The sequence below is a fragment of the Manis javanica genome, chromosome X (genome assembly GCF_040802235.1).
Source record: "Manis javanica isolate MJ-LG chromosome X, MJ_LKY, whole genome shotgun sequence".
Lineage (NCBI taxonomy): Eukaryota > Metazoa > Chordata > Mammalia > Pholidota > Manidae > Manis > Manis javanica.
This window is the reverse complement of record NC_133174.1, coordinates 131,892,519-131,916,972: the sequence shown is the minus strand read 5'-3', so window position 1 is coordinate 131,916,972 and position 24,454 is coordinate 131,892,519. Positions and strand designations below refer to the sequence as shown.

General features: G+C 37.6%; 1 long non-coding RNA gene across 3 annotated transcripts; it reads left to right on the top strand.

The window, feature by feature from the left end:
- Nucleotides 1-2,886: 2,886 nt before the first annotated feature.
- LOC118971869 (uncharacterized) lies at nt 2,887-23,610 on the top strand. 3 transcript variants are annotated; one of them, XR_005060580.2, is made up of 5 exons: nt 2,887-3,039; nt 11,590-11,823; nt 12,779-12,909; nt 14,693-14,743; nt 22,370-23,610. It is a non-coding gene; the product is annotated as an uncharacterized lncRNA (long non-coding RNA). The 3 variants fall into 3 exon arrangements; XR_005060579.2 differs by having other exon boundaries at nt 12,737-12,909; XR_005060581.2 differs by lacking the exon at nt 2,887-3,039 and adding an exon at nt 4,159-4,321 and having other exon boundaries at nt 12,737-12,909.
- The last annotated feature ends 844 nt before the right edge of the window (nt 23,611-24,454 follow it).

Here is a 24,454-nt window from a genome sequence, read left to right as displayed (position 1 = left end):
TAAAGATTCATGCCTCTTCAGTTTGTTTCCTCCATAAAAGGGAAGAAGCTATCATTTTATTTGATTTTTAGTAAACCTCTCTACTTCAATTTGTAGACAAAAACAAAGACCTGCTTGGGAGATGAGAGACTTCCTATTTACGCAAGGGCTGCAAATTATGGGCAAGTCCACTCACCAATTCTAAGTGCCTAAGACTGTGTAGTCTAGTAGTTCATTGATGGCACTGTAGCCTTATAGAATAAGGTTTAGGTCTATTTGCTACTTACTGGTAGAATGACTTTTGGCTAATTTAACTTACCCTAACCTCCTTTTATTTTTCATCTGGAAAATAAGGATAATGTTCAATGCCGAACAAGTTGTTTCGAGGATTAAATGAAGTAATAAACAGAGTTCTTAGAACAGTACTGGCACATAGTAAGTACTCTACTAATACAAATAATTATAGTAATGATTATTATCCTACAAGATAGAGGGGCAATGGAGGTTCATCTGTACTGCAGGTTTTCTCTAGAAAGATTATCAAATTTGTCAAACAAATCAGAGGTCATTAGATTTAATAGATTCAATATGGTATCACTTTCCAAAGTGAATGTTGAAAATAATTTTATAACACTATTAAAACTTATTGTATCTTAATTTCTCATGTAATGGCTTAACTGAGTAAAATCAGCTTTTAATTCATTATGTAGATATTCATTTCAACATTTACCCTAAAAAGTCAGTCAGATCTTGGATTTGTTTAAAAAACATAGGGAGATTTTTTAAGATAAAAAAATGTATCAAGATGAGGCCTTTAAATAGGTCACTGTGATTAAATTCATGGCTGCCTCATTGAAACGAGTGACTTCCCTTGCTTGTATTTTCAACGTGTTAGGAAACTAGTAGACTTCAGATAGGTTTCCTCATTTGGACATCCCAGTACCCTGTGAGGTAGGCATCATTTGCATCACTTACAGATGAGGAAAGCAGATCTGTCCCTGTCCTGTACATTCTCTCCTTTGCATCTCCAGAGTAAATCGGCAGACAACAAGCTCAGCAAATCCTTAGTGCTGAGTGAGGGCATGAGTGAGCCAGAGCTGCGAGAATGCAGGTGACTCAGTGGTCTGGAGAAGGGGACTGTAAATCTGCCAAGGAGGTCATTTCATCCATTCTCTGGCCTTCAGTTGGGACCGTACTTAAATCAGTACCAAATGAGGAGACTCTATGCTGCTTTGGGAGACTGCAAGGCAAGATATTTTTTCACCGTTTCCTTTAATACTGTCTCCAAAAATATAATGGCTTTCAAGGATAGGAACAGCATCTGGTGCAAGGAGAGAGGAAAAGAGCAGTTTTTCTATAAAAAGCAAAAATAAAAATGAATTTTCTATTAGTAATGGTGAATGTCTTCACCTGTTTTGCAGCCCAAGCCTCAGTGTCTCGCCAATAAATTTATTGATCATCCCTGCCTCACAGGAACCTGGACAGATTTAAAGAGTGTACATAAAAGGCACTCAGCTCGTAATTCCTTGTAACACAGAAAGGATTCAATAAGTGTTAGCATATCTTTCTTGATATCTCATTTGGTAAAATCAAGATGGCAAATGGATCTTCAGGGAGAAAAAAAACGTAGAGAAAAATCACATTCAGTGATGGGGAAAATTTAAAACTGTGAATGTTTTCTAAGTCGTCTAACCTGCAAACCTAAAGACACAGCAGAAAATGAAGAGGAACAGCCAAATGACATGTATTTGACATCAACCAGTATCCTTAATAAACAGGATCCATTATTGACAGTCAGCAAGGCCTTCAAAGCTCTTACTCGTCCCAATTCTCTGACGGAATTGATCAGTATAAATCACACAACTACTGTATTTCATTTGGATTTGGAATCTACACAGTATCAAGATGAACACACACACACACACACACACACACACACACACACACACACACACACACACACACACACACACCTGGCTGTTAGGAACCTCTCAGTTAACTCAGACTGTAAATATTGCATTTGCAAATGCAGGTCTTTCCCATGCATTCCCTCTACAAACATACTGTACAGTACAAGGGCTTTCATGATACTCAGTTATTTTTGGCAGCAGCTACTCCCAGTCTTTAGAGGCTGCCGGATCCCTGGCAGTATAAGAAGAGTTCTGGCCTCATATACAAGAAATACAAGGTCTTCATTATACCAGAGTTTAATACTCACAGCCAGAAGGCTTTATATACAATGTACACACAGAATCTCTGTCTTGCCTTCGAACTGAACAACTGGTTTTTTTTTTTTTTCCTGTGGTGTGTTGCAAAACTGCCATAATTTCACGGACAGCTACAGACTCACACACAAAATCAAAACAGACAAACCAATTAAGTACATTTCATAAACAACTTTCAAAATGAGTCTAATCTACCAAAATGTCCTCCTGATTGACTTAGATACCTACGTGGTGACACTGATGTTTTTGCTGACGGAGAGAGCCTCCTTTCTGCATTACTTTAGTTGAAACAGGGAGATCTTGCTTTAAGGAAAGTCGGTGTAAAAATTCAGATTTATAGCTCAGAAAAATGGGGTGTTTGTGTCTTGGAGTTTTCATTATTACAAAAGGACCCTTTGCATAAACCGACCTTGGAAGTCTGTTGTTAATAATACAGAGGGTGGTTATTAATTATCTTTAAGCACTTTGGAGTTTCCAAAGCACTTTTGCTGAGCTGATCTCATTTGAGCCCTAGAAGAATCACGTGTGGAAGTAAGGTGAGCTTTATTACCTGTTTTATTTTTTCTTTGCTTGAGGCTCAAGGAGAACCCTGGGTCATTGGGTTCATAAATGACTAAGCCAGGACAAGGGGGCCCCATCTCCTTAATTCTAGTTAAGGGTCATGCTTCCTAGGCCAGCACACTGGCAAGGTTTCAGTTGAAAATATGCAAAGTCTATTGGCTTTTCCAGGAGCACTTGTAGGCATAAAACCAAGCATTCCTGAACTGCCTGTGCCCTGCCAGCCATGACAAGACAGGGAGATGAGGAAGACCCTTTTATCCATTCAGTATACAAGGTATGGGACAGAAACCGTATGTATTTTGCAGGTGATTGTGAAAATGGTTGAGACTTGGAAAAAATATTGGTTCCAACGTAGGAAAAAAAATTCAAGAAATTGAAATGAATAAGTGTTTAATTGAATGTTTACTTACTGTTATTAGCTCGCCTAGTCTCCTGCAGGGGAACTCAACTCCTATACTTAGAGACAAAGATATTAATGTGGATACGTTTAAATATGTTTGGTATGACATGTGATGAAACTTGCAAAAGTAAGCAGGCGTGAGGCATACCAGGTGTTAAGGTGGCCTGGTTGAAAGGGGGAGAAGTAGAGACAATGGTAAGTGAAAAATTCTTTTTTTTTTTGCTTGGGAGCTGCCAGTGCTAGCTATACATGTGTCTCAGCAGCTTGATATACAGTAGGTCAGACCACTGACAGGGCAAAGATGAGGATTGGAGCACTATAGAGTTCTTTAATTATCAACTCATTTTTCCTTGAGTCTTGGGTTGCCAGATTTAGTGAATTAAAGTACAGGATGCCAAGTTAGATTTGAATTCCAGATAAATGAGTACTTTTTAAGTATAAGTACTTCAGTGTAAGTATGTGTATTTTTCAGTGTAAGTACATCTCATGCAACATTTGAGACATATTTGTGCAAAACCATTCATTGTTTATTGGGATTTCAGATTTTACAGGGTGTCCTCTATTTTATCTTACAAGCCTGCTTGAGGCATTTCAGTCTGATTCACTTACACTTCTAGACCTTTGGGTTGAGAGTCCTGGCCTCATGGCCAGTATGGATCCTTCACATTATTTCTCTTCTGTGATATTATGATTTATAAGAAATATATATTTGGTCATTCAGATGACCAAATATATATTTTTCAGATACGTGTGGTCTTTATCCACAGTTCCTGAAAATGCTTCAGAGTCATCATGATGAAATGGGTGACTTTTCAATGTCACCCAAGAGAACCAACGATGTGGTTAGAGGGCAGTACCTTTCAGTCTTGCCCAGGAGGGTAGAGGGACTGGCGGCTGAATCAGGCAACAGCCAGTGACTCAGTCACTCATGACTGGGTAAGGAAGCCTCCATAAAAACTCAAGAGTACAGCATTTCAGTCCTTTGTGGGGGAGCGTCCATGCTGGGGAAAGTGGAGCTCTTCATGCCCCTGAGCCCGGCCCCAGGTCCATGAGCACAGGCGCTCCTGTGTCTGCTCGGGAACTCACTCTCTTTATCTTACATCCAGCTGTTGATTCGTATCCCTTATCATATCCTTTAATGAACTGGTAAACACAGGTGAGTGTTTTCCTAAGTTCTGTGAGCTGCTCCAGCAAATTAATAGAACCTAAGGAGGAGGTCGTTGGAACCACCAATCTGTAGCTGGTCGGGCAAAAACACAGCTAACAGCCAGGGGCTTGTGATGGGTATCGGACATGGGGGGTAGGGGGAATTTTGTAGGACTGAGCCCTTAACCCTTGGAATCTGACACTGTCTCCCAATAGACAGTGTCAGTATTGCGTTGAATTCTTGGACTCCCTCGTGGTGTCCCAGAACTACTGGTTTTGTGTGGGGCGGAACCTCCCTCCATGTTAGAATTGGGTCTGGGAACCCTGAAGATCATCTATTTTTAAAAAGTATATATTTGAATGGCTGAATTTGTGAGGCTTATTCTCCAAGTATTTGGTTATTTTCCTAACCACCCTACCCTTGTCCTCATACACTTCTCACCTGAGCCTAAGGAACTCTCGCCCTTCAAATCTGTGAAGCAGGCAGAGGCATCAACTTGCAGGTGGGAGTGGTAGGGAATGGCGGCAACTCAGGCCGTTCTTCCAGGTGCTGTTGCTAGCTGCTTGACTGACGGATGCCTGGTTGTCCTTGGCCCGGAAGAGGTGTTTATAAAGGCCTGCTGGACTATAAGCTTCTTAAGGCCAGGACTATATATCATTCATCTTTACCCAAGGGCTTTCAAAGTACCCAGATTTCTGAGAACATGAACTTTGAAATCACAGACCTGGATTTGAATTCTGATTTCCATTTTCTAGTTGCATGACCTTTGCGAGTAATTTTGTTTCTCTGCATCTCCATTTCCTTATGTGTAAAATGGTGGCATGAATTCCTATAAAACATGCAGAGTTTTGTCAGGGGTAATTGAAATGAATGTGTGTGTGTGTGTGTGTGTGTGTGTGTGTGTGTGTGTGTGTATAGAACCTGATAAATTATCATCAGTCACCATATGGCTGTAACTAAATTGTAGCATTCATTTGGCCTGCATGGACTGTTTTCTCCCTTTAACTGTTTATTGGCAAAAGCTGGCATGATGGTAGGTGTACCAGAGAACCAGTCATCAAATTAATTGCTCATCAGTTTGTACTTCACTTGTGGAGAACTGTTCAATCATAATTGTAAGACGTTTGTGCCAGGTCCCCTTTGCATGTGGAAAGCAGCATTACAAATTCAGAGGCAGCTCTTCCCTGCCTCTGAAAATGTAGCCACATTCCCCAGGGCTTTAAATGAAAGGCCCATCCAGACTTCTGTTTGCTTCTGAAATGGAGAGATTAGGGGAATCTGGAAAACAGCATGGTGCCATCCCTGCTCTTCTTTACTGATGGTGGGTCAGTAAGAACGTAGACCATCTTCACAGCACAAACAAGCTAGATATACAGGAGGTAAACACTCTTCCAAGTGAAGGATTGTGGATGCACTATTCAAAATGCAGTCAGTTAGCTGAGAAAATGGAATAGCGTTTAGTGTTAAAATACAGAGGAGTGAAGGCCTTGTATTGGGAAGTCCTATAGTGAAGATTCAGAATCATCATTTAAAAATTCAAAATAAATCTGAAAGTAGCTCTGGCGTATAGTTCTTGAGAAGTCCTCAGTGCCTTAAGGTCAGTTGTTATCCACAGCTGGAACTTGCTTGAACTGGTGCAGGAGGAAGGATTGTTGAATTTTCAGGAGTTTTGCAAGCTGGTTATTAAGTCTTTGGTGGTTAGGAACCCGTTATAGTTGCTACGACAATACTGTGCTAGGTCTTGGCATGTGTGCCAGTGCCCCAAACAGTGCCTTCCATATTGTTGAATTTCCGTATATATTTGTAAAATTGAATCATAAGTTATAATGTCTACATTATTTAGCCTCATGACTAATTTAGATACTGAGAGCTCCTAGTAAATGTTTGTTTTTTTTCCATAGCCTCCACACCCAGTAGAGCCTGGGCACATAGATGGTGCTCAATAAGCTTTTATTGGATGGAAATGAACTTGTCGATTTCCATAGCAAGTAGGCTGACTAATGAAAAGAGCAGGGGCTGTTCTCTGGACTGAGCTTACCCGGAGTGTAGCTTTCATGGGATTCCTGAAGCTTTGTCCTTCTCACCCTGGTTTAAAACAGCAGTAACAGGAAGGGGCATAGTGTTGAGTGCAGTTCCTCTAGTTCTACGAGACTGTTCTTTCTACTTCAGATTTTCTATAAGAGAAGCAAAGGAGAAAGGAAACATTGATTGATGACCAGGCATTTTGTTAAGAGATTTCACCCATGTGCATAAAGCAACCCCAAGAGACTGGCACTCTGTTTGCATTTTGCAGATGAGAAAACTGAGACTCTAGGAGGTTAATACACCTGGTGTTCTAAGAGGCAGATTTGGGAGTCAAACTCAGGATTCTTCAACTCAAACTGGCGATGGCAATACCAGCTTTCTTTACTAGTTACCATTTTTTTTTCCTAACGCGTGTCTTTAATTAACGAAGAATTTATCTTTAATCTGAATGTCTTCTGACTACTATTCTCTTTTTAACTCAAGGGTTGTTGAGGTGGGGCGTGGGGGGGGGGGGCGGGGGCTGTGTTACCTAATGAAAAGGTCTCCATCTAGTGGTTACAAATCAAACTGTGTTCCTATTACCCTGAAGGTGCTTCTGGAGTCCAGACGGGCTAGGTTGGGAATTCAAATTTACACTGACTGGTGCAGAGCCAGGACTAGAGGGAAGTGCATGAGGCGAGTACTTCTGGCACACAATTTAAGGGAGTGCCAAAAGACCCAGTAATCAAGATAAAAAATACTTTAATCCAATTTTTAATAAAAATCAAGATTAATGCAAAAACTGCACTGTGAACAAAATATCAAACTTTTAAGTTAAGACAGGATCATTATTAGTGATTTTTCCTCTTGCGTCAGGCTTCAGTATGGTGCTACGCGGCACTGGACTGATATGAACAATATGAAACGTTAATGAAAATTTCTTGGAATGTAACCATACTGAGGCCAAATTCTTAATATCTTGCCTTAAACATAATATCAGACCACAACAATCACATGCCAGGGAAAAATCCCAGTTTCTAAGGATTTCAGACATTGAAGATTAAGATGGTGACTAAGACATCATACTTGTCACAGTCAAAATAACTAACCTGCTTGCTTGTAAAGGCACAACTTTAAAATGACCATTTGATCTTACTGTTTTGCTGCCGTGAAAACAAACAAAATCTCTTTTCCATTATGTTCAGTTGGACCAACTGTTGTGGTTTACCAATTGCCATAAAATTGGTAGTGTTTCAGTACAAACATGTCAACAGAGAAGAACTCAAAAAAGAGTATTTGATTAGCATTTGAAAATTTTGAGTAAGTTTGAACAAGCAGGGTTTTAGTGGACTCTAGTTAATTGATTACTAGGACAGCAAAGTCAGTACTTTCAAAAGCAGAAATGGGAAGTACTCTTGCCGGCACTTGATGGGTTCTGAGTTCCAGAATTGATGGTTATCTATCAAAATGATCTTTTACACAGTGCCACACATCAGGAAGAAAAGTAGGAAAATTCAGTCATCTAGATGTTTGCTTTTATCAGCTATCTGCTGTCTCATTTGGAAACAGCCCGTGTGTCTAGGCTCTAAATATTTTCTGACAGTTACTAAATGTAACAGTCTATTCACCACGCACAGTCTTAAAGCAATTTACAAATAATGCAAACTCAGAACTTTTTGCTTTGCAATGTCAAAAAGTTAAATGAACTTTGTCAACACTGGCATCTATTCACTCAGTCTGAACAATGGGTCATGTGATTTACTTCGGGAAAATAATTAGGCAGTTGATCATTCCAAGCTAATGGTTTACTATGAATGAGTTTGTCTAATTGTAGATTTCACAGTGCTAACTGGCCCAGGTACCACCACTGTAGACTTAAGGGAAACCTAGAGATATTCTCACAGATGAACTTCAGGGAAGGGCTGCTATGGTAAGAGCAACAGGCAGGGCTAGGCACCTTTATGCAGACTTTAAAGAAGGAATGAGGGAGTAAGGAGAAACTGCAGCAGCTTGGTAAAGGCTGGGCTTCCATTCAGGTTGAGTTGGAGGGAAGGAAGAGTAAACAGGTTCTACTTGGTGGTGGGCAGAAGGTGTTTACACTGAGCATCTCCAACATAGTAGGGGCCATTTTCCCCAAAGACCACAGACAAATTCTACAGGATAAATAAACAGGCCATTAAATCCCGGTAAAATTATGGATACAAGAGAATGTTCTTCTGATTTAGGAGAGAGATTTTAATACATAGGCATTTAGGTATAATTCCTTAGGTTTCATCATTTCCCCTTAGTTTTAGTCACATTAAAAAATGCAGCAAACATATATACCCACACACACTATATGTATATATATCATACATATGCATACCATATATACACAGATGTGTACATTATCTGTACATATATATACCCTGCACAAGCATGTGTATAGTATGTATACATACTGCCCACAGCAACCCAGTATTCCACAGAAGCCGGCCACACATGCATGAGGTGCTCCCCCTACCAGGCCGTGAGTGATTCAAGGACAAGGATTATGTCTCTCGTCTGACTTACTCTCTCAGACCCCTGTATCGTGAGTGCTCAATACTGTTTACTAAAGGAAAGCTTCAATCATGCAAACACTGCCTTCCTATTCTCTGTGTGCTTACATAGTTTAATTTGGTAGTTTCCTTTTGAAAACTGAGACTAAGACAGCTTCCTTCTTGGAGTTGGAGGGTCCAGTTTGGATTACATACACATATCACTTGTTTCATTATGTTATCTTAAAGCTGGAGTAAGTGCCAGGGTTTAACTACCCTACAGTGTGCAGGTTAGTAGAGGAGCTTCCCTTTCAGTGTATTGTGAGTGGAGAAGGCAAGCACACCACCATGTAGCTGAGCAGGGTCCTAGCAATGCTGGAGTGACCTGGGCACTGAGAGCCTGATTTCCATACAGCACATCTTGCAGATAAGGAGGCTGAGGCTCCCACATGCTGCAAAGACACCAGATAATGTTGATTCTGGATCTGGCCTCATGGCAGTTTTCCCAAGACTACTTTGAGGGCTAGTTCAGCTCAACAGCACGACCCTGGCTGAGGCTGATACAATACTGGCATCCTTTTTGCGGCGGGTAATGCAGCTGGTGAAGCGCGGAGGTTAGGAGGAAGGATTATCCTGACAGACAAACTTGGGTTTCAGTCTCAGCTCTGATGTTTGCAGGTTGTGTGATCTTGGGTAAGGCAGTTAACTCTCTGGACTCCTGTTTTCTCATGGTGGTGTAGGAATAATAATACTCTCTGTCTCGAGGTGTTGGGATTACAGAAGGTAATCTATATAAAGTTTTCCTTCCCTTCCTTCCTTGCTTCCTTCTTTCCTTTACCAAGAGTCTACCAAGCACAGACACTATGCCAGGTACTATTCCAGGTACTGGGGATGCCACAGTGGACAAAACAACATCATTAACCTCGTGAAACTTAGAATCTAGTGGGGAAGACAACAGTAAACAAAGTGAAATATGTATTGTGTCAGAGGGCGATGTATTCTATATAGACCAATAAATCAGGGAAGAGGTGAAGATCGAAAGGACCGGGTCTGAGGTGGTAGGGGGTCCTATTTCATATGGATGTTTGGCTTTGATAAGTGCACAGAGACCTAAAGGAAATGAAGGATCAAGCCATGTGCAGTGGGCGAAGCATAGCAGGCAGACAAAGAGCAAGTGTAAAGACACTGAGGCAAGAACGTGTTTAAAGATTTCCGGAAGTTAAAGAAGGGCACCGTGGCTAAAGCTGACTGACCTTGCTGGAGAGAGGATGATAGGAGGTGAAGCTGGAGACGTAATGGGATCCGGTCATAAAGCGTCTCATAGTCCCCTGTAGACACTTTGGCTTTTGCTCTGAGATAGTAAGTCACTAAGGGGTTTTGAAGAAGAGGGTTGACATGCTCTTCCATGTTTTAAAACAAGTTGCAGCATCACAGCCTGGATACTCATTGAGAATAGACTGTTATGTGGCGAAGGTAGAAGCTGGGTGGCCAGTTAGAAGGCAATTTCAGTAGTCTAGTTGAGAAACTCCTTAATACAGAGTAGCTGATGATGATAATTGGCACTGTATGTTGGCTATTATGCAGTAATAATGGTCATAACACACTGGTGACAATTATCTTTTCTAAAGGAAAAAACAGTTCAAAATGGTATACAAAAGATTAAAAATTAATTTTTGTTAGAATGAAGCCACAAAGCAGCCCCTGATCTTTGGGTACATTATAGCCATATCTGCACGGCACCAAAAGAGCTGGTAGTAAAGCTTAAATTTTAGTCATCAGCTAATAGAGTGATTTTGATATGAAATTATTTTTTCCTATTCTATTATTGGAATATATACTCATTACAGAAAATTTAGTAGGAGAAATTGGAATGTTGAGAAGGAAAAAACATCACCCCTAGTCTATCACCCAAACCCAACTTTCACTTAGATGGTATATTTCTTACTGGTCTTATATTATTATTTTAAGAATTTAACATGTAATGCTCATAGAGCATATAGATTTATATTTAACTTTTTCACAATATAAAATAAAATAAATTTTCCTACATTCTCAAATTCTTTATAAATATCATTTATAATAGTCATACAATATATTCAGTATATGTGTCATGATTTACTTGACTAATTCTCTAACTGTAGACAATTTTAAAGGTTAGTTTTGCATTTCAAATAGTGTCACAGTGGCTATCTTTGCACATAAAACTTGTATTCTATATTCAAGAGTATTTTCTTAGGATAGGTGCCTAATATTGGGATGATTGAAACATTTTAAGACTTTTAAGTAGAATTCTTAACCATAAAAATTAAAAAAATTCATGAATAAAGGAATGAAAATGGCAGAACTGATAAGCAATAAATATGGTAAAAAGAATGAAACTAAGGTAGGTCTGTGTTAACCCTTAATTAAGGACTTTGCAGACCAAGAATTTAGAGATTAAGTTGAGTGTCAAGAAAGGAAATAATGGATCAATCCCAGTGATTACAAATTGTCCTGTGGAGTTCCAAATCAGAAGATCATAGATCATGTAATATCAAAACAGAGTGGCTCATTTTTAAATGATAGTTTCACTGAGATTAAATGATTGCAGTTTACATTTATGTTGAAAACAGTTTTTAAGTTGTCAATAAACATCATATATGATGCTTATTAATGAAGTGGAAAAAGCCTGGCATTCTGTAGTTAAATTAATTATATTAGTCAATGTGAAATAATATATTGAGATGTTAAATGAGATTTTCTCTTTTGTCTCAGGTTTTGGCTGAAACTAAAGCTGAGAATGATGTATAATAGCATCTACACATTCTAAAGAAAGATGTTAGACACATCCATGTAGGAGTTGCTAAAAGAAAAAAAAAGTCCAGCCATCATCATCATCTGCCTCTAGTTTACTTCAGAGAAGACAATAAATTTAAAAAGAAATTTTTAAAAATGAATTTGCAGAAATAGATGGGCTTTGACTCTTTTGCTCTCCTCTTCTCAAACCTGGTAAGATGGCTCCTGAGATTAGGGGTGTCTGTAAGAAAGTCGGCTTACTGTCTCCTTCATATGAAAGCTCGCTGGGAATCAGAAACTCTTTCTCACAGTGTGTCACCCAGGTGTCATTTGGTCAAAAAACTGTTGGAAGAGCATGACCAATGTTCCCTAAATTTTGAAGTCTCATGCATGAATACAGTCAAGTAAAAGTTTTCGACGTGGAGCATCAAATATCTTGGCATGACACTGATGTGTGAGTTCTTCTTTGGTCAGGGGGATGTTTTAGAGTAGATTTGAGCCATCTGAAATAGAACCCAATGTCTGAAGATTAGATAGTTTTTATATGTGACCAGAGAGCTATGAGATCTGAAAGACATGTCACCAAGAGGTGGAGAAACAGATTGATCAGAGTTGGGCTGGGACTATTCCAGGCCATTCACTAAACTGGCTGTTACCCTAATTTAACTTACAAAATTAAAGTAAATTTGTTGGCAACTAACTGTTATCTGTGGGGATATCTGAAAGCCCTCTAGCTCAATAAAGCATCCTAGTTACAGTTACCAGATAAAATACAGGATGACAAATAATTCCTTGTTTAACTGAAATTCAATTTTTCTGGGCATCCCATACAATTTAGGATTTGCTAAATCCTAGTCAAATACTATGTGTGCACAAAGAGGAACACACATCAAGTGTTAACTTTATATATAGTTTTTGTATTCATATATAATATATAAATAATGCATCATATATTATAACAATAAATCATGTATCATTTTAATGTAAACATTAATATCTATTACATATTAATTAAGCATATTAATTAATTAATCAAGCATATTACTTAATTAGGCATGTTAATTAATTGAACATATTAATTAATTAATTATTAATTAAGCATAAATGTATTTGTAAATCTTCACAGGCACCCATGACATAGACATCTGTTATTATCCCTATTTCACAGAGGAAGATACCATGTTTTAGAAAGGAACTTGACCAAGGTCGCATAGGCCAGAGACAAAAGAGGATTTACACCTTGGCTCATCTGACTACAAAGTCTGTACTCCAACCATTTGTGCTCTACCTGCCAGAAGAGTAAGTAAATTGCTTCATTAAAAGGTTCTGCATAGGTATGTTTTGAACAAGAAGCAAGGGAAAGGAGAGTAGTCCAAATGTTCAACAATAGAATTGTAAGCATGATTTTAATTTGGGACAGACATTTCATCTTTCTCATACAAAAATAGATTTATGGCTCTAAGCATCTAATTTGTGAAAACATCAATTGTATAGACACATTTAAAGTTTTCTAAACGGTATTGCAAAAATAATGCCCCAGGTAAAATCTTCCTTTGATAATGGAGTGTTAGATACCCATGTCCAACAGAAAAGAGTTTGCTTTGTATCTTAACCTTCCTTTTTTATGTCTTTTCAGATATTAATTCATGTATTTGCTGTTTCTTCTATAAACAAATACACTTGATTGTATTTGAATAAAAGGGGCCACACGTAAGAGCTGGAAACTTTCTGAAACATCCTCATTCTTTTATTTTTCTGCTGATAGGGTGGTATAATTCATCCTTAATGGATATGAAGTGAATATGGATTGTGAACAGGCAATTGAAATTGTCTTTATAATTATCAAATTATTCAGTCCCCAAAAATGTTGTTTTGTTACCTTCACATAACTGTATGAAGTGAATGAAAACTCCCTCTCTCTTGTATTTCTGATTCACCAAAGAATACATTAATCTCTGTCTTCTGTAGAAATGGAAATAATTCTCAACATCAAGAGATGTTGCCATAAGTATATACCATTGGGGATTCTTTTCTCTTCATCATTTTGATATTTCTATTCACTCAAAATTATTTTAGCTCCAGGTGGTATTTTTAAAGTTCAAAATAATGACATGAGTGCTATTGTGTTTTTCTGACTCTATGCAGTATGTTCAAAATTTTGCAATTTCTGCTATTGTATATTGCTCAAGTGTCTGCCAAATTTTTAAAAAATCCACCATTAACCAAATTCCTAGAATTATCTCTATTATTCTGAATAGCTCTTCTTGCTATTTAAGCCCACTCCATGTAAAAAGTAGTTTCTATTGGGTTTCTGCCAATCACAGGGCAAGATGGTAGTCTCAAGGGTATGTATGGACATGTAAACCCTTTCAAGAAAAAAAAAGGAAAAGGAGAAAAACAAACTCTTTATTATGTATCATTGATAAGGCAAGCAATTGCTAATGTGAAAGGTCTGTTTGAATATCCCCTCCCAGTAGCCATGTTTGTTCCCTGCCTTCCCTTCCATGGATTTATATTTATGTCAGTTTGACCATAGCAGTCTGGTCTCTATTTTTGAGTCATCATTGTCAAAATTCCCTCACTTAGGTTTCAGTAGTCCTTTATGTATCTGAATAATTGACTGAAAAAACAGACATTATTTATAAGGGGAAGAATATTACATTTTAATGATTGTTGGCTAAGTGCCAGGTGTTGTAGTATGTATTATACAGATAGTGTCTCATCTAATCCTTACATCAGCCATTTGAAGTAGATATCAGCAGATGAAAAAAACATCTCAGAGAGGACAAACCACTTGCTCAAGGTTACACAACTGCTAAGAAGCATAATCAGGAATTGAGGTTCAGTCTCTGAATACAGCTGTGAGTTATATCTACTACATAAGACTGACTCCGAGTCACTCAAACTGTCTATGACACTTAGGTTGACTGATGGCTGACCTTTTCTTCAAGGGCACACTGTAGTCTGTCAAAACATGCCAAACTCATCTACAAGTTCAATAAAAATTAAGTTCACCTAATTTATAAGAAAAATAACCAGCTGACTGAATTTTTCTTTAAAAAACATTTTATGCATCGTGCAGATGCAGCCCATGTGCCTATAGACCCAGAGAACAGTCCGCAAAATGACAAAGGTGAGTCATGAATTCTCCTAGTCTATGTATCTAAAACAGACATTAAATATGTAACATTGAGTCTGGGCATATTATCTCTGGTGTACCTGTGAATCTTTAGTAAGTGTTGAGGATTATGATAACTGCAATCTCTTGCCAGAGACATTACTTGCCTAATGTCTTCATTGCTTGCACATATATATTTTTGATACTGAGTAGACATTTTTAGTAAACTGTATTTAAGCTTGATCCTTTAAACCAGGGGTATGTAGACTTCTTTCTCTGGTTTTATTATATAAGTTTCAGACCTCTTTTGTAAAGGCTAGATAGTAAATATTTTAGGTTTTCTAGGCCACATGGTTTCTGTTGTAACTATTCACTATTGCTGTCCTATTGTCAAAGCGGTCATAGACAATACACAAATGAATAGGCATGTAAAACTTTACTTATAAATTTAGGTGATGATCTGGGTTTGGCCAAAGGGCCATAGTGTATCAAACTTGGCTCTCTTATAGGGCACAAATTCACATACACATATGTGCACATACACACATAAACACACTCTATACATTTTCTAATGGAACTGAACCATTACTATGATGCCATCTTTTAATAGCTATTATAAGCTGAGTCTTCTGTGAAACTGCTGGTAACATGCAGTTGCAGATTATTTCATTCTTTCTTAAAGTTAGCACAATTCTGAATAAACTACTGGATAATTAAAATTAAAGTTGGTCACTTTGTATTTGAGAAAGGGATTGTAGCCAATAGATTATAGTTCTCTTCAGTTTTAATGAGTTACATTAGCTCTACACTGGCATGGTTCTATAAAGGAGTTCATTATAAGCATTAGTAAAAGTAATGGCTAGTCTAAGAGCACTTTTCTGTTTATACTATTGCCATAATTAAGAGTCTGTCCATATTTTTAAAGGCTAGTTTAAGGCTTATCCAATTTAGCTTTATATATTCTCTTCAGATTAAAACCTGTAAATAAAAATGACCCTGGAATGGGGTGGGTATGGACAGGGGGACTTAGAATATTTGTTTTCTACATTAGTCTCCTGGGCTATTAGATATGGGTGCTTATATTGTCTTATGGTTAAGAGTTCTAAATATTAAACCTGTTAAGTTTAGCAGAAGTCCCGATACTCAAAGATTTACATTTCAAGCTTTCATTCTAAACATGCAGTTGTAGATTTTCAAAATGTTTTCAAGGGCATTCTAGGAAATACTCTGACAATGTGTTTGCCCTTGAAATAATATAATAGACTGAAAACAATACACAAAACAGATCTAGAATACAGAATTCTAAAAAGCGGCATGCACAACATGCCTAAGGGAAACTATGAGTAACTTTGGGATAAACTGGGTGAAACAGTTCAGAATATACATGTGTGACACCTTTCTCAGGCCAAACGTCTGTCGGTTTTAAGATATGAAGTGTAATGAAATGCTTGACTTACTGGTAAAACAAATCAGACTTTATAGTACTTTATAATGTCCATCAACCTACGCAATGAATCTGAACAATGTCCTACATCTCCTTTTCATTTTCTTCAGTCATATTTACAGTTATATACTTCAAAACATAATCAAATCATACATTTAATATACACTTTGCTTAATATGCCTGTTCAAAATATTTGGAAGCTCAGCCTCCATAGCATGGTGTTCAAGGCCCTCGATTGAACTCCAGGCTTCCTTTCCTGCCTTATGTTTTGCTAAGTCCTACCCTGTACTGTTTACCCCAGCCAAATAGGTTTGACGATTTCCTTCTCATAAATATGCCTGTATTTTCTGGCCCCTTACTCTTCCTAGCAGGAAATTTTTGGAAGAAATGGATGAAGGTACTCTTAAAAGTTAATGGAAACTGATGAATTTCACCTCTAGGATCAAATGCCAATAATATATATATTTTACAGATCCAGTCTTTGCTTGCTTGCTGGACATCAAAAGTGTGAAATGTTTCAGCTACCACTACATAGTTTTCTTTTTCCCTACTACTTCATAAAATAATTTCCCTTTGAAGTAATGTTATCAACTCTGCCATCTTGGCATGAGTTTCAGATTTAAGGTATTTAAAAAAAACATGTGAAAGTCTCAATTGTGAAGCTCTTGAATGGAAACTTCAGAAGTTATGGATGCAAATTTATATTAGAAACAAGAATAATCCTTTATTCATAGCCTGCCTGGCTTGTCCCCCTCTTTTGTGCCCCTGTCTATACAATGAAGGTCATTTATTCTGATGACAATTGGCAATTAACAGGACTGAAGAGCTGAAGAGAAGATCTTAAACTAGAGTTGACTATGCACCCTAACCCATTGGGAAACCTCAAGATTTTCTCTGCTCCAACCTCTACCAGTGGTGGGCCAATGAAAGGTTAAGAAAGATAGGAACTGTGCTTGGCGATAGGACAGCACTGGGAGAAGAAAAGGTATTATCATTCATAATAATAATAACAGATATTTACTCAACATTTACTATTGCCAGGCAGACTGCTCAGTGCTTTATGCACATCATCTCATTTAATACTCCTAACAGGCCTAAGAGGTAGGTGCTGTTAGTCTGTATCACTTTAGAGAAAGGGAAACTGAGGTGCAGTGGTTATAGTCACTCATGAGTTCTTCTTACTAGGAGCCAAACATTGTTCTAAGTGATTTATGTCTATAATTTAGTGTTAATACCAACTCTATGAGGTCCATGCTATCATCTCCATTTTACAGAGGAGAGAACTGTGGAAATCTAGACCTACTGGTTGGTAAGCTTGCATTCTTCCTCCCTACACTATCTAGCAGCTTAGCTCCAATTTGTTTTTTCTTTTATTGGAAGCCCTAATTTTGTCTGTGTTGCTTAACACTGTTCAGTTATCTATTCATGTCTGTGCATGGAATTTCCCTCTGGGCCCACCTGTTCCTTTTTTCCTACCACATCCCCCATGTGCCAGGACAACCTAGTAGGACCAGGATGGGGGACCCAGGGCAAGGAGCCCATGAATGGTGGTCTATACCAACTCTATGGCAGGCCTGGAAGCAAATGGTTCTTGCTTTCCCAGGCTTCGCTTTTGCGGGCTGCCTCCCACAGGCTGGTGGTAAGATCCAGAAAGAGAACTAGGAGAGGATTCAGACATATTTCCCTATTTGGTATGGGTGAAACTCGAGCTTTTTCTCACTCTGCCTGATACATCTGTCTCAGTTTCAGTAGCTGCCTGCTACATATGTGTTTATGTGCATCTGATAAATGTTAAATTTTGAATTGATCTTTCCTAAGCAAAAGAAATTGAGGGAATTATGAATGAGTTTCTTTTTTTTTAAAGAAAGACTATGGAGTATGATGCAGAGTTAGACCAGTTAATACAAGTGCCTTCTGATATTAAGAAGCTGATTTGTCAGAAATGTTGTTTTCAAGTAATATAACTGGGGACTTTTTCATCAGTTTCACTTTGACAGACCATCTATTGGCTGTCAGCCATGGGTTTTTGCCTACAGTAAGCACTGCCATTTTATAAACTCTGCACTATTTTTACTTGTAGTTATTATATGAATGACATTGAACACTTGAATGAAACTTCATTGTTATTGTACTAAGATTCAAAATTTCCTGTGCATGAAGTCAGGTAATTTAGTATCTCAAATATAGAGTATGTTGAGAGTGCTTTATTTTCTTTGCATGTCTTCTTTCTCTCTTCTGGTTAATAGATTTTTATTTAAAAAAAATTCTAAAGCATTATAGTCTGCACACAATCCAAGTTATCTTACTATTGATAACAAATTATATTTTGTAAAAGTTCTATAACTTTGAAAAACCTTACTGAGGAATAACTGACAGAAATAAATATATATAGTTAAAGTGCACACTGTGATAGTTTCACATGCATATACATTTTGGAATAATTACTAAGATCACTAAGATTGAAAGATAACTAACACATCTATCACCTTACACAGTTAACTCTTTTTTGTGTGTGTGATGAGAATGCTTAAGACCTAAACTCAGCAATCTTCAAGTCTATAATATTGTATTCTTAACATAGTCACCATGCTATGCATTAGAACCTCAGAACTTAGTCTTATAACTATAAACTTGTACCCTTTGACCTACATCTCCTCATTTTCTTCTCTGCCCAGCTCCTGGCAATTACCTTTCTATTCCGTTCCTATGAAACCAGCTTTTATGTTGTGGGGGGGATTCCATATATAAGTGATTTTATACAGTATTCATCTTTCTGTGTTTGACTTATTTCACTTAGCTTAATGCTCTCCAGGTTCATCCATGTTGTCACAAATGGCAGGATTTACTTTATTATGTCTGGCTGAATAATATTCCATTATATGTATATATTCATATTTTCTTTATCCATTGATGTGTTGAAGGACATTTAGGTTATTACCATATCTTGGCTATTGTGAATAATGTTGCAGTGAACATGGGTATGTAAAAATTATTGATTCCTGTTTCTTCAGGGGTACACCTAGGAGTGGGCTTGCTAAATCATATGCTAGACAGAGTATCAAAGTATCTCCCTCATAAGGTTTCTGCTTTTCAAACCTACACAGCATTAATTTGTGTTTTTTTGGTCAGCACTGATGGCTTCCAGGCTATAATCTCTGAAAAAGAGTTCTTTATACTTTGACAACTTGGGAACCTCATTTAGGAACTATCTTTTAAATTATTCTAGTCACATGCCGTTTGTATATGAACATAATTAGAAACCGGGAAGGATAACATTGACTTTTTTGGTGAATATCATAGTCATCGAAGACCCACTTTTGTAGTCAAGGGTAATATGTCTGACATGTTTGTTTACTGCAAACAACAGAAGGTGATTCTTGCTGAATAAAAAATAAGGAAACCATTGGGAGCTCATAGAATTTTGGGAAAAGGCATTTCTGGAAGAGACAATAAATGGGCAGCACATCTGCTGTCACCTCCCCTACTTGGTCATTACTGCTACTCCCAATGGGACACCCCAGCATTCATCACGAAAGGGTCTGAATTGAGCTTCCATCTTTGTCTTGTTTATTCCACATTTGAAGTCTTAGATGGAAATGTCCTGTTGGTCCTCTCTTACCATGAACATGAAGCCACTGCCAAGAAATGAAAAGAGTGACAATGTTCCACTTTGGTTCCCAAATTAAGGGGCAGGAAAGACATAGCATCACATAGAGACTGCATGTATTGGGGGTTGAGCCCTAAAAGGAAGGGGACTGGAGAGATAAAAAGAGACCTAATAATCCCTACACTTAGGTCAAGGAACAATATCAATCTCATTTAGTCTTATATAAAACTGGGACTCTATTCTCACAAATGCAAGTCATAGTTTGATTTTACTATGCAGTTTTTTGAGCTTTAAAAGAGCTATCTTAATTTGTGGGGCTTTTTCCTGCTTATATGAATGCCTTAATGAAAAATGGGCTATAATTAAAAGGGCTCAGTAATTGGTAAACTTGAAAGAGCTATAATTCGCAGTCAGACAAAAGTAAGCTCATATACCTTTGCCAGCTGTGTGATCTTGAATAACTTCCTTAACCCCTTTGGGTCTCAATTTCCCTACTTGTAAAATGGGAACCATGCCTCATGTGTTATATTTCTTATGAAGACCACATGATATAATGAATGTTAAGCACACACTACTTGGCATACAGCTTAATAAGTAATAGTACTTGTCCCCATAGAGTACATGCAAGTCACTAACTTGGCACACACAAATTCACAGATTGGTTTAATATCATTTCAGTTTTTTAGCTCAATTAAAAAATGTGGTTATTTTATTCAACCGGACCATGTAACCGACTGACTGAATTTTTCACTTTGTCTTTTGTATAACTTATAATATGATGTTTTATTGTCTTAAGTGAGTTTTATATGTGCTTCAGTACAGTTGAGGAATAGCATCATTAAGTTGAATTACTGCCAATTTACCTTGTTAACAGTCTGTCTTAATGAACTCCCCAAATACAAAACAACTAGTGTTTTTTGGTGTTCGTTTTCTGGGAGAAAATTACTTCAGACTTAATTCTTGGCATTCACAGAAGTTAAGAACTATTATACCCTGTTCAGATTTTCTTTATTGTTTCTTTTGGCTTTCTGAGGTTTTCATCCTCAATTTTAATCAAACTTGTGATATTTGCTTCTTTGCAAATCACTTCATGGGCCTTCATCATCTATGCTGAATAGTAACTGCGTAGGAGTTTTAGAAATTATTCCATGTTTAAACCATCTAAATCATCACTGTCTTCTTTGATTAGTAAATTCCTTTACTATTTCAATGACTCAAGAGTTCAGCTTTTTCTAAAGGCTAAAGTGTTCTTGTTTGGCAGAGTCCTCATCCCTTGCCAAAGTTCCTACTCCACCTCCCAATCACGGACAACTAATTAGCAGTTTAGAAAATACTGGCTAATGTCAAGCAGTTCTTCTGTGTTCTTTCTGTACCTTTCCTCCTGCTCAGAGACTGCTGTTCTTCCTTATTCTTTCTCGGAATTGTAACTGATATTTGCGAACTCTGTTTGCTGCAGTTGTTATACACAGTTGAACATAAATAATGTGGTAACATGCACATTACTTATTATGATGATATGCTGCTGTGGGAAACAGCAAATAAAGACTGTTACCACTCAGATCACATTTACGTCAGCCAAATATTTTCACAATACTGATATCAGAGTGTATTATGTTGAAAATGAAAATAGCAGCTTGAGTGCTGCAGAAGGCTGGAGATTAACTTCCTTCTATACACAGTAACACCTCAGATCTGGGCCTTGGAGATCCCTAGGAGATACACTGGAAGGCTCAATCCAAACTGGTAAATAATCAATATCTAGTGGATTTCAATTTGCCATCGTATCCCAAATTTGTAAAGGTAGTGATAGATGATGTGCTAGTAAACGTGTAATGACTGGCTTGGGGTTTGGATGGGTAAGTCCTGATTTGTGTCATTTGCTGATTTTTGTGGGGCAAATATTCCCAACATGACCAATTTTAAGCTATCAATGTGACATGGAATGTAGATTTGGGAAAATTAGTAACAACCAGGTCTCATGAGACACTAAGGCCTGGCTCCAGCACACCACTGCACATACAACTGACCCTTGAACAACATGGGTTTGAACTGCGAGGGTCCACTTATATGCAGATTTTTATCCATAAATATATTGGAAGAATTTGTCGAGATCTGTGACAATTTGGAGAAACATTTTCTTTTCTCTACATTATTGTAACGTAGAGAGCAAACAACATAGAAAATATTTGTTAATTGTTTGTTATGGATAAGGCTTCCAGTGAACAGTAGGCTGTTGGTAGTTAAGTTTTTGGTCAGTCAGAAGTTGTATGTGGGTTTGCAACCGTGCAGGAGTAGGGTGGGCACTGCTAACCCCACACTGCTCAAGGGTTAACCGTGTATTTAAGCCAGTTCATTTCTCAGGAAACAAAAACATCATAAATATGTGATCAGTGAACATAACTTGTATAGTCAATATAAAGTTTTACAATGTTACTAAAGCTCCTTTATTTGAAGGCAAAAATAACCTGTTATATTACTGGATTTGTGGTTCCAAATCATCCAAAAGAACGAAACAAAAACGAATAATTGTTTTTAATGAGCAATCTGCAGAAAACCACTTCATAGACTAATTAGGACTCTGCTATTGTAGGCACAGCCAGATGTTGCTTTTTCGAAATGGGAAAGGTCACTGGGAAAATGAAGCTGCTTTGCATCCTTCTTCACTTGAGACAATGCCAAACTTGAGTGTGCTCAGAAGGGCTTTATGCAGAGTGACTTCTCATGTCGTGTAAAACAAAAACACTTGCCTTGGACTGTCGATCTGCTTAAGACATTTTGTTAGGTGAATGAAAAGTATATGTATTTGGAAGCTTACATATGTCCTTTTCATATTTAGTGTCCTGAAAATCTCTGGGCTAGCCAGGGAAGACAAAGCATGAAAACCACAGGCTGAGCCTGGAGCAAGACAGACTCTCCCTTACCTATATGTTCACCCTCACTTGCATGGTAGGGACGGTGGTGCTGAGCAGCTGCACTGAGACATCAAACAATTTTTTGCACAAGCAGTCCTGTCTCTGAGCCGCATCCCATCAATTTCTTGAACCCTCCATTGTCAGAGACCGAAACCTTAATTCTGCTACACAGCTTACAGCAATGAAATAGCTTCAGAATGGAAAATGGTTGCAGGAGACAATTCGTTTCCTACTATTCTCTTGGATAATGTCTAATTTTTAAAAAGCATGACTGACATCCAGTTTTTGAGAACAAACAGCAGTTAACCAGCGACCTTCAAATGAATTTATGGAGAGAAAAATCAAACTCTTTTTAAACTAATGCACACAAGAATGATTGAGAGGTCAAGATGAATGTCTTCTCTGGGAGAACGTCTGTTTTCTGGGGCATATTTGCTACTGTGACTTGTTTATTTTGAACTATCTAAGAGCACCATATAACACAGCTACAGAGTTCACTTTAATTTCTTGAGGATCTCACTGGAGAAATCTCTGATGCATTGAAAGACTGGAACACTAAAAAAGGTTCTTTGTTGATTTTATCATTTGATATAAATGTAATGATGGTAAATGCTATTGATGCAATAGCATCTACCACCTCCCTGCCTCTTCACCTTGGGCAAGGTGCACAACTCTTTTTGACTGGTTATTGCATACTCATGTTGGGAAATAATAGAGAAAACAGAGAAATAGGAGGAATAAAAATCAACTTTTTAAACTTCCCTCCTAAGGCTACACAGGAAAATATTATATTTTTTGGGGAGAGAGGGAGGTAATGAGAAGAATCACTTTCACAATGTATGCTTTTGTACCTGTTGAATTTGTAATCATTTCATGGATGTCCTATTCATAAACCACCCCTTAATAACATAACATTAAACTTTATGAGATATAAATCTTCCTGGTTGAAAAATGAGATTATTTGAACTTAACACCTTAAACCCATGCTGGGCAGTGTTATGTCTTTTGGTTTCTCACCAAATTCTGTTGTGTATCAGAAGAGTTGCCTAGGGCTGAAGACATGATGGTAGAAACATGCTCTGAATATATTCTTATAACTCATTATAATTTGAAAAAAATTTTGAATGAAACACTGCGACTTAGAAACATGCAAAGCGCTGCTTTCCACATGTTTTATGTCATCAAAGATTTCTAGGTGATGATGTAAGTAAATCCCTAAGTGTGTGTACCTTACACATTTTTATGTTCTCCTACTACTCCATACATCTTTATTTTCCTAGTAAGACAGAAAAAAACAGGCTCCATGAATGTTCACTGCAAGACATGCAATGATAATAAAGACTTGGTTAGAACGACATTCTTAATCACTCCCTCATCTGATCTTTAAAGGACAGTAGAAAAGAAAATTCTTTGAGAAAGCCATACCAGAGCCAGGCACCATAATGGACATTCTTCATGCATTATCTCATTTAATCTTAATGACACTGAGAAGTATAATCTTTTTAAAGATGATGAAACTTAGCCTCATAAGTGACCCATATCACATAGGTAGTAAGAAGAACAGCTGACTTTTGACTTGAGTTTTGTCTGATTCCCAGTTACATACAACAATGATGAGGACCATAATAGTTACTATTTATCTAGGGCTTTTTCTGTGACATATCTGTTCTCATCTTTCCCCCAAATCCTTCAAACTGTGTATTATTATCGTTATTTCACAGTTAATCCAAAGTGAGATTTAGAAAGGTCATGTAACATGTCCA